The following is a 13,801-nucleotide window of genomic DNA, read 5'->3' on the forward strand; positions in this document are numbered from 1 at the left end:
GTCAGTTTACATAGTCCTAAACTCGCCTAAACTCGCAAATGCAGTAGCCTCGAGCTGAAAAGTTCGCAGTCTATTGAATTTGCGAGTTTCACTACAAACTCACACTTTTTAAAAGTGCGAGAAAGTGCGAGTTTGTACTGTTACTAAAACTGACATCCTATTACATTTGGCCCATAGTCATTTAGTCAGTAAACACATGTGCAGCACAGTACTATTGCTATCGTTAAGAGCTATAAATTATAAATGTACTTCATTAATAGATTGGAATTATAGTTGATTTTTAATTAGCAGACATGTTACATGAACTGGGAATTAAGTTTCTCATTTCCTATGGGCTCACACACACTTCACACCACAGGGCATATTCTTATGTGAATTTATTTTTTTTACCTAATGGAAGATCTCTCAGTGGCGCATTGCTCATGAATCCCGTCCTTTTTGATAAGCGACAAAAACAACCATCAGGGACCAGAACTGGTGCTTTGCACGTACAATTCATAACTTCAAAGTCCTCCTGATCCGGCCTCAAAAGGTATTTTATGTAAAATTTAACATTTACATATGATTCATACAAATTCATTTTTGCTTTAAGGAACATTGTGTTTGAATGTAGTAGAACTTTAAAATGCAATTTTCCTTTCAATATTAGTTAATATTTTTAGAAACTTTACTTACTGGCTAGTTAGAAGTACACTGTGAATAAAATGGTGAACCTTAGTTTCTGGTTATCTTATATTTCAAAAGTAAATAGTAAAAAAAATAAACACATTTTTTATTCATCTAAGTCAGTAGTAAGCAATAAGCTAGTACCACATTACCCACTGTGTGATCAGAGCTGTTAAGAGCCGAATACTGGCTAGGGGGCATGGCTTAATGTAAAGAGGCATGGCCACTCCTCCTTACAAAATATAAATAAAAAACAGTATTTGCTACATCATTTACTGATCCACAGGGTGGCACCGTTGTGCCCCTCAGCCAGGGGCAGATCCAAGGGGGGATACAAGCAGTGCGATCGCTCTCCCCTCTCCTATCAGATGCAGGCAGTGGAGACTGCTGCTTCTCTCAGTGGCAGCAGCTGCCTCCTCGTACTCACTGTAGCCCAGCACATAGCAGTGTGTGATGGGTACTGCTGCCGGTGACAGGACTAAGAGGGGGGTAGCAGTGGACCGCAGGGCCCCTCCATCAGGCCTTGGGTAATAAATATAAGCACCCCCCCCCCCTCTTGGTGGCCCTATTTGTGTTCATATGCATCATTTGTTATCAGAGTATTTTTCCCTTTGGTCATTTGTCTGATGATTTTGATGTCACCAAGGGGTCTATTAATTAGGGGGAAAATATACCCTGTGATAATTAAGGATTGAGCTTGCTGCGAGTTCAATCCTAGTATTGGAGGCATTCATCATGCATTTTCTGGAGACAGCTTTTAGAAATAAGGGGACATTTCTCCTGGTTCATTGTCTCTTCTCAGCCTGTCTTGAAGCTGCACATGCGCAGCTTGAAGACAGGCTGTGAGGAGACAGTTAAGCAGCAGGAGGAGTGCAGTCCCCCCCTCCCCTCCTGTGACCTCATCTGCTCATCTCCTAGCTCCCCCCCACTCGTCCCCGACTGACCCTGCTACCTGTCCCTTGACCCACCCACCCCCTGCCACCTCAGAGCTGCAGCCACCATGGCAGTCTGTGACTCCTGCTGAGACTGTGCAGCCTCACAGTGCCAGTCCCCCATTGCCACTGCTGTGCCCTCTCCCTTGCTCCAAGCTCACTGGAGGAGAGCTCAAGGAACCAATCGGCAGCTCAGTAAGGTAAGAGGACATAGCAGGGAGGGATCACTTCAGATCCCTCTGCTGCACCGGACACTGTACGCCATCTCAGGATGACATACAGTATCACTGCGAAGTTCCAAAATAAATGCTTTTTTGGAACTTGATGAATTTTATAATTTACACATCCACATACTATAGTATGGGGACTGTGGAACTTATCTGGGAACAATTGCAGCCAGGAGATATCAGTGATGTCTCTTGTGTTACAAGAATTGTGAATTACCCTGGCACTTAATTTCTACAAAAATAAATGAAAATCTTAATTTTCACCTACTTTTGTAGAAATTAAGTGATGATGAATAGACCCCCAATTGAGCTCCACACACTGTGCAACATCTTATGTAGTCCATGGTTAGATAATGCTCTCACCAAGTTGAATAGATGGCCGCTACCTAATCTACTATTTGGACTAAAATTATCTGATGCTTGAATGCATTTTTCAGAATAATGTTCTTGGGTGTATGGCCTAGTGTGCTGTACTGGAAGTGTATCTGATGCATGCATGATGTCAACTTGGCATATGCTTGATTGATTTAAAGCTCATTGCATTTTGACTTCGACTCAACATATGGGTGTAAATATACTATTCTTAAGTGCATTTGACTTAAGTGTGTATTTTAAATGCATACAGTATGTGGCCAGCTTTCACAGAGTGAACTTTCTACAGTAGAGAAACTATAGGATTCTGAGTGACACTGTTTAAAGCTTCTGTTTATGCTGTTCCTGTGTATCCCATTGATACGAACACAGACAATTAGCTGCTGCAAGTCCATTAAGTCACCCATTTGTTTTATTATTCCCTTTTGTTAATTTAACTTAATCCTAAACCTAGGAATAAACACACTGACACATGTATGGAATTAAAAGAGGTCACAGCCAGAATTTATTGATCAAATTGAAATTTTAGAATAGGTGGCAAGAAGAAAGCAGTGCTCCAAGGCCACAGCCCGATGGATACCAATACTAAATAATAGGGGCGGATCCCCGCCCTGCGCAGACTGACCTGGGGCAGTACCACCCTTCCCTAATTGGCACAGCATTGGCCCCTCCCTTGGAACAAAGACCATGTCCCCCCTTTAGGCGGTGACAAACTGGCCGCTCTCAAAGGAAAGATGCTACCACAGGCACTCCTGCGCTAATAATAGGCCGCCCGTGAGCACTGCTTCCCACCAGGCTGCACCTCTACCTATTGGGAGAAATCACAGACAAAAGCACTATCCAACAAAATAAGAATGATAGAAACCAGCTTACACGGGTGGGTGGGTGGGGTTGAATAAACTGGAAAGAGGAAGATGGCTCCCTTCCCCAGATTATTTATATGGGACCTCTAAGCCCTCCCAGAAATCCTAGCATAGGCTTATACTCCTTAAATGACAAATAATTAACCGCACCCCCCTCCAGCTTTTAACCCTTAACTTACCTAACAAAATTACATATCAAACAGGGTGCTTATCTATCCTCAAACTTATTCAAGTATTCGGATGCATTAAGTCACCCATTTGTTTTATTATTCCCTTTTGTTAATTTAACTTAATCCTAAACCTAGGAATAAACATACTGACACATGTATGGAATTAAAAGAGGTCACAGCCAGAATTTATTGATCAAATTGAAATTTTAGAATAGGTGGCAAGAAGAAAGCAGCGCTCCAAGGCCACAGCCCGATGGATACCAATACTAAATAATAGTGGCGGATCCCCGCCCTGCGCAGACTGACCTGGGGCAGTACCACCCTTCCCTAATTGGCACAGCATTGGCCCCTCCCTTGGAACAAAGACCATGTCCCCCCTTTAGGCGGTGACAAACTGGCTGCTCTCAAAGGAAAGATGCTACCACAGGCACTCCTGCGCTAATAATAGGCTGCCCGTGAGCACTGCTTCCCGCCAAAGCCCGGTTCGCAGAACCAGGCCCGCCACCAAACTGCGACCTTCCTGAAAATAAAGGGAAACTGCAGAGGTCACTGATCAACCACACTAGCCCCACACCCAGGAGTTTAGCCCCATTGGGTCTATGACAGCTCTCCGCCCTGTAACGTAAAAAAACTTGGGTATTGCATGACGCGTCCGCCAACGCTAAATGACAAGTGTGCAATGACCATATCCGCTCAATACCCATGCATGCGCCCAAATCATTGCCTCCCAAGTGGGGCCCCAAACGTCTCGTCTGCTGCCCATAGGGCACCTAGCAGGCGCTTCCAATGCATTTCTCGTAATCCTAACAATTGCAATTTACCCACTCACATCAAAAAATTGGACCTGCAAATCCAAGGGGTGCTGGCTAGCCCAGTAAAAAATAGGAATTTACCCACACCCGACAATTAGCATTCCCGGACAAACCTGTCCGAGAGTTCACGTAGACATAAATTGGCATTTATACAGACAGATATTGGAATTTAATATAGACAGAAATTGGTATGTAATAATAACAACAACAATTTAACCCCAAGGAAAGGGAAACAAAATAGTTGGGTGACCCATCTGAAGATGAAAAACAGCAAAACCTCTTTGAGGGCAAAAGCTGAAAATCCTTTCAGAATCCCTAGCGGCAGGAGGCTTAAGGCCCCTAGGTTTCCCATCAAACTCGCAAGGAGCGCAACTACCTAGTGCAACTTATCCTCCTTTAAATACGACCTCACCACCCTAACTGTTTTTAATAAGTCGACTGATACACCTGCCCTCGCTGCGCAAGCTGCTGCCCCTAACTAAATTAATGAGTCCAGCAAAGCTCCGTAGCTATACCTAAAGCAATAAGATAATTCTGAAATACCCTCATAAACTGCCACCTGGACAAAGGGGGTTAGATTAGCAAGGATAAACCAGTGCCCGCCACCTGGAGGGCGAACATTATTAAAGCACCCTGCCTGAGCAACTGGACAAAATCACGAGATATGCAAGCGCCTGAATAGAAATGCAATGCCCCTTGGCCAGCTAATCTGTCTTAAACCTATGTAATTAGCATAAGATCAATACCTGCTTAATAACCACCTTATTAAACCTTAAACCTGCTAGCGCATAAAGCTTATTAGCAGCAACTAGCTTGCCCATGCTTAGTATAATGTAATTGGCCAGATCCGCCCACGGCGTGCCTGGAAAAATTTAGAGATACTTGATAATGCTGAAGACAAACCGCCTTGGAATGACCCCTTTCGTGGCATGCCCCAGACAAACTCTGCTATATAATCATCAATCGACCTACCTCACCCGCTCTTGGAAGTTAAGACCCTGCCCATCGTACCAAACCGCCGTGTAGGTCTGTAATGTACTAGGCGTCAATGACTTCAGTGTGAGGTCCTTGATGCCAGCCCAATGAAATGCCGGGCATGGAAAGGGAAGGTTAAACCATTTAAACAGGAGGCACGATAAAATGAACCTGTCCCACTGAAAAAGATTTTAGGCGTCCGCCATACCGTTTGCAGCGCCTGAAACCTGCCATGCCCTAAATTCAATATTCCTTACCCACTTAGCAGTGTAAAATACATCAACAACCGTAAGGCCGGATCTAAGTCCATCCCTGATTAGCACCGACCTACACCACGCTTAAGTTATCCAAAAGGCAATTCGCCTATTGCAAATCTTGCTCTCCTACAGCTACCTACCATTGGGAACACTCTCTAAAAGAAGGATGTTCTTGTTTAGGCCCTGAAACCCATAAGTAACCGGCCCGGGCTCCATGCACCAAGCCCTTACAAAATGCACCAAAACTTAAGGAACCGGACACATCTGTAAACAGTTGAAGTTCGAATTGGCTACAGATGCCGGAGGCCATATCTTTACGCCATTGAATTCGCACATAAACAACCAACCAAAAACGCAGAACCTCACTCAGCTCCAAAGAGATGCAGAATGAGGTTATGAGGCTTCCTAACCCCCGCTGAGGTTCCTCCTAGCCATCTGCTGAAAAAAAAACAACTCCTAGGTATGACTCTAAATGCGAAACTTAGCGATTGCAACTACATTAACTAAACCTTCTTTACCGAAATGAACGCTTCTAGTAACTCCCCCGAAATGCCACGCCCTCTCCATAGACAAGTGGCATAACCCTATCAAGGTATCGGTTTCTACATCCAAGTAATATATGCGCATAAGTAGACCTTACTAACGACGAACAAGGCCGGCAAGCAAAAAAGTAACTAAACCCTCGAAAAGTACACGAAATGAAACAGCCCATCGACAGACATCAGTCTACGTAATAGAGCTCTACTACTTTAATTTCCACATATCTAAAGGACTCGGGGTGAATGGGCAACAACCGTAAAGCGGATTCTATATCCGCCTTAGCTAGTAGAGCCCTCCCCCTGAAACCTTGTACTATCTCCTGGGCGTTTTTTTTTATTTTTTTATAAACAGATTGGCAAACGACACGACAATCTGATGGACATAATGCGTGGGAGCCCAACCCTTCTATCTGGGCAAGAGAGATGCTGTATCAACCCAGATCTACTCGGTTTCCTCTACGGTGACGCCTTAAAGGCGGTGCACCTAAACTTTCAGAAAAGGGGGGGATGCAAAAAGGTGGCCGCACATGCGCCCTAACCTGGCTTCTGCCTCCACCGTACACCTAACGACTTCCAGATGGACATGCGCTGATTTCAGAATCCTCCTAGAAAACCCAGGTATCGCCCATGTCAAAGGTAAACACCAACCCACGCCAAAACCTTGCCCCCCCCAAAAAAAGGCTGCTTCCTCCCCAAGGGGATAACGACCCAACCAACTCCTCAAAATCCCCAAATTACTCAGCAACGGCGCTTCATTGAACACCTCCGCGATGCTCGTTGCCCTATTCTCCTCAACCTGTTCCTGCGCCGCAGACCCCCTGCACATCTTGGCTGGGTGACCACTCCCGCAGAGCATGCAGATATGCCAATATCCACAGCCTGCCCCTCATGATGCTGCGTGTTATTACACGCGTAGCACGACACGCAACTGATGCCTGCAGATCAAGGGCGGATCAGAAAAGGCTGCTTCAGACCAGCCGAGGAATCTGCAGGTGCGTTAGGCAGTTGATTGACTGCAAGCCAAACCTCGACGTCCTTGAAACCGAATTAAAACACTGCTACCCCTCCTGCTGTGTCCTAAATGCGTCATATTGCCGCCAAGCGGTACCTTTAGCTGACTAGTTTAAGCCGTGTACCATGTGCATGTATTTTAGCACATTCATAATACCTCCCAGGCCTGGATTCAAGAGGCGTGCCGCAAAAACATATACACGCGTCACCAAATTCTGGTAATAACGACATGTCGCCTCCGCAACTACCCCAGCTGACTAATCCGCAACCGCAAACATATGCACAAATTTACTCTTCTTGATCTGCTCCCTAAATTTAGAACTTAAACCCATAAGGATAGCCATATTCGCGCAGTGAACCTAATCTCCCGATGCATCCGGCACCTTAGTTGCCGACACTGTGTTAGACCTCTTATGGCTCCCCCGCTTTGCCTTAATTTTTATTTATTTATTTATTTTTTTGCGCAAAGTAACGCCTGAAATTGCACGGCCTTCCAGATGAACTGGAAGAATCGCTAGAATCAGTGGAAGATGAATGTGCGCTGCAAAATGTAGAAAAACCATGCTCACCAGAAATTGCCGCCGAAGGACCAGACATTTCCTCCTGAGCGTTCGCCAACTGTCCCTCGCTGCGCGGTGCGCCCACCACGATTTGACTCGCTGATACCACTGCATCATCCGTCTGCTGGACCTCGATAACGCGACTGGAAAGATCAGAAACTCCTACCTGGGGGATTGAAACAGTAACTGGTGAATTGGACCGCACAGCAACTGTGCCTGCGGAATGGGGGACAGGGGGGGCAGTGGGGGGCGTGGGCAGATTGCGGGGAAGGCAGGGGGGACAGAAGGGGGGAGGGTTGCAACATATGTGTAGTTTGGGAATATGCAGGTGCGGGGGCATGAGGCAGGGAAAAGGGGTGAAAAAACCTGATAGGAAGGTGCAAAAACCTTGTAAAAGGGGGTTAGGGTCTGGAGTTGCAGCAGGGGGGGGCAGATGGTACATGGAAGGGGCAAGATGGTAAGGGGCAGTATATTTCAAGGGGATTCTGCGTGTAGTGTGGGGGTGTATATAAATATGGGGACCTGTCCTACTGCTGAGCCAGAAACGGGGCGAAGGGGTATAACTCCCGCCCCTGGGTGCCGGCAGACAACAGGGGAAAGATTGCTGGGTGGTGGGGCACCTTGGAAAACCCTGTTACTAAAGAACAGCGGGGAGTGCTGAGGGGGCCCTGCTCCTGGAGCAGAGGGGGCGGATGAAGGGGGGAACAGGACCAAGCAGGGCTTCCTGCGTAGGCCGAAAATAAATGAAATGGCCGCCGTGACCCTGTGGCCGGGGCCAACCGCCGGCGCAGGGAGCGGGCTGGCCGTGATCTGCGGTGCTGGGACGGGGGGCTGTGGCCGCCTGAGCTACTCGCGGCACCGCCGGAGAGCCAGACGGCCATGATCTGGGCCATGTGCGGGAGTGCAGACAGGTGCGCGGTCGCGGCCTATAGCAGGGCGCACCCCGCTAAGAGGAAGCCACTGTGGTGAGAGGCGGTGGGGGGGAGGGCATTGGCTGAACGGCAGGGCCTGGGAGTAACTGAGGGGGGTACTGGAAGGGGACGAGGGGGCCGCAGGGCGAGAGGCCTGGGAGCTTCCATAAGGCGGCGGGCGGGGGGTGGGGGGCGGCTGAACGGCTGGGCATGGCTGAGAAGATACTGGCAGGGGACAGGGGATGGATGAACACAAAAGCAGGGGAGGGAGGAGGAAAATGTGGAACAGAGTCTGAAAGGAAGCAAAATAGATAAACAATAAAAGAAATACTGACAGGAGCTAGAGAGGGTGTAAGAAAAGGGTAGATAAATGAGGTGTAAAATGCAGATGGGCAAGGGAAAGAGAGGCAGATTAAATATAATATATAAATGACACTTAGCCAGCCTGGTTGAATAAACTGGAAAGAGGAAGATGGCTCCCTTCCCCAGACTATTTATATGGGACCTCTAAGCCCTCCCAGAAATCCTACCATAGGCTTATACTCCTCAAATGACCAATAACTAACCGCACCCCCCTCCAGCTTTTAACCCTTAACTTACCTAACAAAATTACATATCAAACAGGGTGCTTATCTATCCTCAAACTTATTCAAGTATTCGGATGCATAGAGCGTTGTATGTCTTTGATACTTAAATACAGTAAAGGACAAATGCTGACAGTGGAAAGAGACAGCAATGCTGACTGATAAAGACAAGAAGCAATTCACACCTGCATAAACACATCTATTGTGTAATCTATATAATAATCACCAAAAGGGCAAATCCTGAGATGGACATATTCTGTGCAGAGACACCTATTGGCCCCCTCTCCTCCATGGTGCTCACTGCTGTGACAGGGGACAAACAAGCAGAGAAGGACCCTATACAGCACAGGTAATACACCGGGGTGGGCCACAAGGCAGACTGAGGTGACCCAGCATATGTCTGGTCCATATTACTAGTTAATTATAGTAGTAAACATTCCCATGGTTTGGATGATTGGCATTTTACAATGCAATGCAATTGCCTGTTTCTCCCTATTGTCTTCACCCTTATACCCAGCGGGGGTGCCTAACCCTAAGTCCCTCCCAGGCAGGGCCGGATTTCCTGCTAGGCATCCTAGGTGCTCACCTAGGGCCCGGCGGGCTCCAAGGGGCCCATGGATGGGCCCCTTTGTCTGAAAAAATTACTTGATCACAGCGCTACCAGAGGAGCACTGCACGAGTACCACGTGACGTCATGATGTCACGCGGTCCCACCTCCACTCCCAGACAGCCTCCAGGCAGACTGTATCACTGTGATACAGCTGCCTGCGCAGGCATGCTGCAGCGCTTAGGAGGGTTCCTGCCAATGACGCTGCAAGACCTGTCCCCCGCCACCAGTCTTCTGCTGCCGCTGTTGATGCCACCAAAACCAGGTAAGTCTAAGTGGGGGCTGTGATGGAGGGGGCTATGAGGAGAGGATGGAGGGGGCTATGAGGAGAGGCTGTGATGGAGGGGGCTATGTGGAGAGGCTGTGATGCAGGGGGCTATGAGGAGAGGCTGTGATGGAGAGGACTGTGATGGAGGGGCTATGAGGAGAGGCTGTGATTGAGGAGGCTATGAGGAGGGGCTGTGATGGAGGGGGCTATGAGGAGGGGCTCTGATGGAGAGGGCTGTGATTGAGGGGGCTATGAGGAGAGGCTGTGATGAGGGCTGTGATGGAGGGGGCTATGAGGAGAGGCTGTGATGGAGTGGGCTGTGATGTAGGGGGCTATGAGGAGAGGCTGTGATGGAGGGGGCTATGAGGAGAGGCTGTTTTGGGGGCTATTAGGAGAGGGCTGTGATGAAGAGGCTGTGATGGAGGGGGCTATGAGGAGAGGCTGTGATGGAGAGGGCTGTGATTGAGGGGGCTATGAGGAGAGGCTGTGATGTAGGGGGATATGAGGAGAGGGTTGTGATGGAGGGGGCTATGAGGAGGGCTGTGTTTGAGGGGGCTATGAGGAGAGGCTGTGATGGAAGGGGCTATGATGGAGGGGGTAGTGATGGAGGGGGCTGTGAGGAGAGGCTGTGATGGAGAGACTGTCATGGAAGGGGCTATGAGGAGAGGCTGTGGTGGAGGGTGCTATGGGGAGGGGACTGATGGAGGGGACTATGAGGATGGGCTGTGATGGAGGGTGCTATGAGGAGGGGCTGTGGTGGAGGGGGCTATGAGGAGAGGCTGTGATGGAGGGGGCTATGAGGAGAGGCTGTGGTGGAGGGGGCTATGAGGAGAGGCTGTGGTGGAGGGGGCTATTGGGAGGGGCTGTGATGAGGGGCTGTGAAGAGGGGATATGAGGAGCTGTGATGGAGGGGGCTGTAATGAGGGGGACTGAGATGTGATGGAGGGCTGTGATGGAGGGGCTGTGATGAGAGGGATATGGGGGCTGTGATAAGGTGAGTGAGGGGGGCTGTGATGACTGGGGCTGTGGTGAGGGGTGCTGTGAGGGGCTGTGATGAGGGGTGCTGGGCTGTGAGGGGCTCCATGGGGGGGAGGGAATGAGTGAGCTAAGAGTGAGCTAAGGGGGAGGGAATGAGTGACCATATTTGGTCCACTGTGAAGAGGGGATATGAGGAGCTGTGATGGAGGTAGTTTGAGGGAGTGGGGGCCCAAACTGGTATCCTGCCTAGGGCCTCATGAGGTCTGAATCCGGCTCTGCTAACCTAACCCTCCCCCTTGCAGCTGTCCATGCCCATCACCTGGTTTACCTTCGTTCGGTATGCCGTGTGTCTGGCTTCTGGCGTACGTAAAATGTCAGGCATCGGGATTTTGACGCCTGTCATTAGACCCCTGCTGGGATTAAACAGTCGGGAAGCTGGAGGTCAGTATTTCAACTGTCGGCATCCTGACTGCATCCCCTTTCCTACATAGTTATGCTAAATGCCCATGGTAACTATGCATTTATATATAAACTGTTAACTTGTTTGTACTAGCAACATTGTGCATGGAGCATAGGGAGCTGGTGCACAGCACTGGTAGCATAGTGGTCGGTGCCGGGTGCAGGTATGCTGTTCAGGGCCACCATGGACCCAGGTGCTTATCTACAGTGGGTGCAGGGTGTGTGGTGCACACGGGCCCCTGGGTCTAGGGTGGCCCCTGCACCCATATTATCTAAAACTTACCTCTCCGAGCTCCCGCACCGGTCTCTCAGCGCTGCTCAAAATGCCAGAAAATGGCCGCCTTGGCCATTTTTCTGGCATTTTGCGCATGCGCTGTGAGAAAATCGCCGGGAAAATGGTGGCCGCACCATTTCCCCGGCAATCTGTGCATGTGCAGTAGACTCTGGACACACTCTAGTGCCCAGAGTCTACTGAGTCTGCGGTGGCCGACCAGTCGCATCAGGGGAAGCACATGGACCCCCTCCTCTCTAAAGACACCCCTGCATGGGCCTGTGTGCCCTGAACACCCTGCACCCATGATAGATACGCCACTGCCTCAGCGGATGCTCCTCTGAGCATCTGCCAGGTATTCACTGGGGTGGCTGAGGGCTGCTGTATTTACATTTTCCTGGTAGCTTCTCCTCCCTGCAGCCGCCAGGTGGGGGATGCTGCCATGTTGCCCAATCTTCACTGATTGGCAGCAATGCAGACACTGGGGGAGGCTGCAGGGATGCAGATGGGCTGGGAGATCTCTCTGCCATTGTTGGTTGCTGGAAGATAATCATCCGGAAGCCGCCCAGTGTGCGTTTCCCAGTGTGCGTTTCTGACTGGTTGTGCTGTTTGCGACCATGTCAGGTAACACACAGCCTGGCTTGGTCACAAACGATGTGACCACAGCAGGAATGTGGTTAATAAGCAGCTGTTTTTTAAGCGGTTTGCAAACCACCACACATCAGATGTGATTTTGAGAACCAAATCCCTGGATTTACTAAATCATATACAAAATGGCTGTGTATATGTGCTTGACTTGGTAAAACTCTACATTCTGTATTTGACGCTGAAAGTTTTAAGAATTCAAAACTACTCTTTGGCAGCGTAACCATGAACTGAGATTTGACAAACTAATAATGTGCACATCTTCTGTACAGTCAACCAATGAGAGGAAAAATAATAATCTTGTCCTAGATAAGCCATTTCCCTCTTGTCCTTTGTTTCACACAATTTCTAATGCTCCAGCAGTTGCATTTGAATCAATATGGAGAAATCAGTTTGTTTTCCTGTAACATAACATCTAACTTCAAACAAAAATCTCCCTTCATTGAAACAATATATGCGGGGAACAAAATATTTCTTAACACAAATAAACATTGAAATGTTTCATGCTTACTATATCAGCTAAAGTGTATAGAATGACCCCAGATAATACAGATACTCTGTAGCATATCTGAATCTTTTTAGAGGCATTATAGTGAAATAGAATGTGATTTGAGCAATTTTACTTATCACAAACACATCTAGGGCTATTTTTACAAAAGCTGCTGCTTCTTGGCGCGTTGAAGCTGAAAATTTTAAAGTGGTTTCACATTCAGTGTAAAACTCGCTGGGCTGCACACTGAGGGGTGTTTCAGGGTCTAAATCACACATTTACCAACAGGTGATTTTTGACATCTTTTTTTAAACAATGTCAAAAATAATCTCTAAGTAAATGTGGGATTTAGACCCTGAAACACAAAATCGATAAAATCGACCCAAATCGATTTTCATAAAAAATTTACCCCAACATCACACATTTACTAACAGTTTATTTTTGACAATGTTTAAAAAAATTATGTAAAAAACCATCTATATAAACACAAAGAAGAAATACAGGTGCACAACTCCAAATTAACTGATTATATAAAATAAATACATTTTGCAGTAAATACAATAGAGGTATTTGGCATAATCTTGGCCAAGCTTATGGGCCTGCCCACCATATCCGGGTAACCTCTTGTCGGGCAGGTCCCTAATATACTAAGGCTCAAATCCAGTGTGCAGGACACCCCCAAACTAGCCCAGCCAATCCACCCCAAAGCACCGAAAGTGAAGTGTTAAGAGCAGCCGCTGGCCGCATATAAAGCATAAAAATAAAAAAGTGAAATACATCTATATAAAGGAAACAGACAGTGAAGTATTAAAATGTGTTAAAGGAAAATGTGTTATACTGCGGTGCCCTGAAGCAGATCAGCAAAGCAATCTAGGGGGACCCACACCCCAAAAATGAACCAAAGCTGCACTACACAGTCTAAATATTAGCAGGACTTACCTATTATTGTGCCTCTGACTGGTGTGCATATTACATTGCCAGACTCCATGCTGTAACCAAGTAAAAAACCATCTGTTAGTAAATGTGTGATTTAGATTTTGAATTAGAAAATTGACCAAAATTGACCTTGAGTAAATATACCCCTGAGTGAGGTTTTACATATTTGGTTCCATAAATATAGCCCCTATACTTTTCTTTTGATTGGCGGTTAACTTGTGGTTTTGCAAATCACAGCTTAATATATAGCACGATTTGCATATTTACT

The 13,801-nt window shown here is 47.6% G+C and overlaps 1 protein-coding gene across 2 annotated transcripts in view; it reads left to right on the forward strand.

Moving 5' to 3' along the window:
• The window catches only part of LUZP2 (leucine zipper protein 2), a 777,794-nt gene that overhangs the window by 597,890 nt on the left and 166,103 nt on the right, over nucleotides 1-13,801 (forward strand). The gene's annotated exons all lie outside the window — the stretch shown is intronic.

The sequence above is a fragment of the Taudactylus pleione genome, unplaced genomic scaffold (genome assembly GCF_031769625.1).
Source record: "Taudactylus pleione unplaced genomic scaffold, aTauple2 ptg000100l, whole genome shotgun sequence".
NCBI classification, from domain to species: domain Eukaryota; kingdom Metazoa; phylum Chordata; class Amphibia; order Anura; family Myobatrachidae; genus Taudactylus; species Taudactylus pleione.